Below are 4,607 nucleotides of genomic sequence, written 5' to 3'. Positions count from 1 at the left end.
ACTGTGAATCTTCAATCATTGATTCAACATATTTGTATTTGGTGCCTAAAATGTTGCAGGCATTGTGAATTGGACTATAGAAATGAGTAGGACACTTAGACCCTGCCCGCATGGCAGTGCATGACAAACAGGATAGCAGACCTGTTAGATGGCGCAATGTAGTGTGATGAGTGCAATGGTACAACTATGTACACACCCCTCCGCAGTACAGAGAGTGAGTCTGTCTCAAAATTTCTTTCTTTCTTTTTTTTTTTTTTTTGACTCAGTCGCCCAGGCTGGAGTGCAGTGTCATGATATCGGCTCACTTGCAACCTCTGCCTCCCAGGTTCAAGTGATTCTTCTGCCTCAGCCTCCCGAGTAGCTGGGACTACAGGGGTGCACCACCATGCCTGGCTAATTTTTGTATTTTTAGTAGAAATGGGGTTTCACCGTGTTGGCCAGGCTGATCTGGAACTCCTGACCTCGTGATCTGCTCACCTCGGCCTCTCGAAGTGCTGGGATTACAGGCATGAGCCACCACGCGCGGCTCAAGAATTCTTTATGAGAAAAAGTAGACTTTTCCACCTCGGACCCGACAGAAGGGCTCCCGCAAAGAAGAGTGGCGAGAAGAAAAAGGGCCATTCTGCCATCAACGAGGTGGTGACCCGAGAAGACACCATCAACATTCACAAGCTCATCCATGGAGTGGCCTTCAAGAAGCATGCCCCTCGGGCACTCAAAGAGATTCGGAAATTTGCTATGAAGGAGATGGGAACTCCAGACGTGCGCATTGATACCAGGCTTAACAAAGCTGTCTGGGCCAAAGGAATGAGGCATGTCCCATACCGAATCCATGTGTGGTTGTCCAAAAAACGTAATGAGGATGAAGATTCACCAAATAAGCTCTATACTTTGGTTATCTATGTACCTGCTACCACTTTCAAAAATCTTACAGACAGTCAATGTGGATGAGAACTAATCACTGATCGTCAAATACATCAAATAAACTTTAAAAATTACCTTTAAAAAAAAAAGAAAGAAAAAGTAGAAAAGACTTCATAAAGAGAAGGCATTCTTTTTTTTTTTTTTTTTTTTTAACCACTCCCTGAGAAGGCATTCTTTAACCAGATCTCCAATCAATAAGTAAAGAAGAAAAAGGAGACATCACACAGTCTGAAGTTCAGCGTGGCTGCAAGGATGGGGGACAGGTGAGAAATGGGACAGGAGGAAAGAATGGAAAATCATGCAGCTCGAAGGGAAGAGAGAATTGTGTATGTCTAATGACCTTGTGCTAAATCACTCAGATTTCATTCTGGAGGCCACAAAGGCAAGACGTTCAAGCTGGAAGTAGGAAATGTATTTCTGAAAGAGAACTCTCACAGTGGGCTGGAGAACAGATTATAAAGAAAGAAACTGGAGCCTGGAAGGCCCGTTGCCAAGATGCAGCAATGGTACACTCACCACTTTATTTTCGTTTTCCAGCAAAGGCCTTTGGGATTATGATGTTTTCACCCTCCAGTACAAAGCCAAGATAGCAAACTGTGAACTGCAGTTCAACCCTGACCAATCACTGGCTTCTTCTGAAGCTTCTGCTACCACCCCATCTTCATGTAGACCGAACATTCCTTTTCCCTCAAATATATCAAAATGTACTCCTAGGGCCAGGTGCAGTGGCTCATGCCTGTAATCCCAGGACTTTGGGAGGCTGAGGCAGGCGGATCACTTGAGGTCTGGAGCTCAAGACCAGGCTGGCCAACATAGTGAAAGCCCTGCCTGTACTAAAAATATAAAAATTAGCTGGACATGATGGCACATACCTGTAATCCCAGCTACTTGGGAGGCTGAGGCAGGAGAATCACTTGAACCTGGGAGACAGAACTTGCAGCGAGGCAAGATTGTGCCACTGCACTCCAACATGGGTGACAGAGTGAGACTATCTCAAAAAAAAAAAAAAAAAAAGGCTGGGCATGGTGCCTCATGCCTGCAATCCCAGCACTTTGGAAGGCTGAGGCAGGTGGATCACCTGAGGTCAGGAGTTCGAGATCAGCCTGGACAACATGGTGAAACCTGGTCTCTTTAAAAAAAAAAATGTATTTCTGTCTCTAAGACTTTCCTAGAGTGGAGAAATGGGATTTGTCTCTCTACATGATAGTATACAGATGAACACAAAGAGGATATGGGTTTGCATCTGAAGGTACAGATCCGGAAGGCATCTGTGAAGCAGGAAGCCATAGAAAGAATCCAGTCGCGGCTGGGCACAGTGGCTCACACCTGTATCCCAGCACTTTGGGAGGCCTAATGTGCTCTGCCACCAGGCTGGAGTGCAGTGGCATGATCTCGGCTCACTGCAACCTCCACCTCCCGGGTTCAAGCGACTCTCCTGCCTCAGTCTCCCAAGTAGCTGGTATTAAAGGCATGGGCCACCACTCCCACCTAATTTTTGTATTTTTAGTAGAGATGGGGTTTCACCATGTTGGCCAGGATGGCTTGATCTCTTGACCTCGTGATCCACCTGCCTCAGCCTCCCAAAGTGCTGGGATTACAGGTGTGAGCCACCTCGCCCAGCCAATCATGGTACTTCTAACCATGAAATACTATGCAGCCAAAATCTATTACAAGTGTGTGTGGGGGTTGGGGGAAGGGGCTTTATCTATAGTAATATGGAAAGATATAACCAACATATACCAGTACATGAAGAAAATGCAGAAGGTTATGCAAAGTATGCTACCATTTGTGTGAGGAAAAAATATGTGTAAACTTCTGTGTTAAACAAATGTTTACTACCTTTTGAGGAATACTCAATAAATTGGTAACAATGGTGGCTGGGAGCCAATAGGATTAGTGGCTCATGCCTGTAGTCTCAGAACTTTGGGAGGCTGATCACCTGAGGTCAGAAGTTCAAGACTAGGCTGACCAACACCGTGAAACCCCCCCAGCTACTCAGGAGGTTGAAGCAGGAGAATCGCTTGAACCCAGAAGCTGGAGGTTGCAGTGAGGCAAGATCATGCCATCATCCTCCAGCCTGGGCAACACAGCAAGACTCCGTCTCAAAAAAACAAACAAAGCAAAAAAAAAAAAAAAAAAAAAGGCCGGGCGCGGTGGCTCAAGCTTGTAATCCCAGCACTTTGGGAGGCCGAGGCGGGTGGATCACGAGGTCGAGAGATCGAGACCATCCCGGTCAACATGGTGAAACCCCGTCTCTACTAAAAATACAAAAAATTAGCTGGGCATGGTGGTGCGTGCCTGTAATCCCAGCTACTCAGGAGGCTGAGGCAGGAGAATTGCCTGAACCCAGGAGGCGGAGGTTGCGGTGAGCCGAGATCGCGCCATTGCACTCCAGCCTGGGTAACAAGAGCGAAAACTCCATCTCAAAAAAAAAAAAAAAAAAAAACAATGGTACCTAAATAGCTAGGAAACTGAGGAGGAGAGGATGCTTATTTTTCATTGTACACCCTTTTGAACTTTTTGTATTTTATACCATGCGTACATAATACTTGTTTAAAAATTAAGGTTAGTTTAAAAAATAAGCTGGGCCTGATGGTATGTGCTTGTAATCCAGGCAACTCAGAAGGCTGAGGCAGGAGGATCCCTTAAGCCCAAGAATTTGAGACCAGCCTGGACAATATAGCAAGACCTCATCTCGAAATAAAATATCAAAATAAAATAAATATTAAAAATAAGCAATTACTGGCACAGCAGACACCAGGACTCCAAGATGTCATCAATCGTACTAGTGAAGGACAAAAAACTTCTGGAGATCAAACTAGGCGAGCTGCCACACTGGATATTGATGTGGGACTTCACCCCTAGCAGCATTACCAGAGCGTTTCAAAGAAGGTGCTATCAGTACTACTATGACAAGTAGATCAACATGAAGAAGGGGGCATTTCAGGGGTTACCACGGTGCTGGCAGGCCACGTGCTTTTCAGCTACTGCCTTTCCTACAGGCTCAAGCATGAGCGGCCACGCAAGTACTACTGAAGAAGAGAACACACTTTGCACGCCCCCACAACCTTCTTGGCCTGAACCCCTCCATGAGGGTCACAATCTCAATCATTGCTGAATCCTTTCATATTCTAATGGGAATTAACCTCCAAATAAAAGATGACTGGTTTAAAAAAAAAATGGTAATTACATAAGAATTGTTTAAGCAAGAAGACACAATGAAATAAAGAAAAAAGATTTATATGAAAATAACTCACTTTCCCACCCTATATACAGGGGAAATCTAGTGCCCCCCTCCCCGACTACCCTCGAGGATTCTTTTTTTTTTTTTTTTTTGAGACGGAGTTTCGCTTTTGTTACCCAGGCTGGAGTGCAATGGTGCGATCTCGGCTCACCTCAGCCTCCGCCTCCTGGGTTCAGGCAATTCTCCTGTCTCAGCCTCCTGAGTAACTGAGATTACAGGCATGCGCCACCATGCCCAGCTAATTTTTTTTTTTAATTTTTTTTTATTTTTAGTAGAGACGGGGTTTCACCTTATTGACCAGGTTGGTCTCGATCTCTCGACCTTGTGATCCACCTGCCTCGGCCCCCCAAAGTGCTGGGATTACAGGCTTGAGCCACCGCGCCTGGCTTTTTTTTTTTTTTGAGACGGAGTCTTCATCTGTCTCCCAAACTGGAGTGCA

The 4,607-nt window shown here is 45.5% G+C and overlaps 2 pseudogenes; both read left to right on the top strand.

The window, feature by feature from the left end:
* Window positions 1-540: 540 nt before the first annotated feature.
* On the top strand, window positions 541-1,011 carry LOC101050015 (large ribosomal subunit protein eL31-like; annotated as a pseudogene).
* Window positions 1,012-3,694: 2,683 nt separating this feature from the next.
* Window positions 3,695-4,001, top strand: LOC120367604 (ATP synthase F(0) complex subunit f, mitochondrial pseudogene; annotated as a pseudogene).
* The last annotated feature ends 606 nt before the right edge of the window (window positions 4,002-4,607 follow it).

Source organism: Saimiri boliviensis, chromosome 8 (genome assembly GCF_048565385.1).
Source record: "Saimiri boliviensis isolate mSaiBol1 chromosome 8, mSaiBol1.pri, whole genome shotgun sequence".
NCBI classification, from domain to species: Eukaryota; Metazoa; Chordata; class Mammalia; order Primates; family Cebidae; genus Saimiri; species Saimiri boliviensis.
Note: the sequence above shows the minus strand (reverse complement) of the source record. Positions and strands in the feature narration are given on the sequence as shown.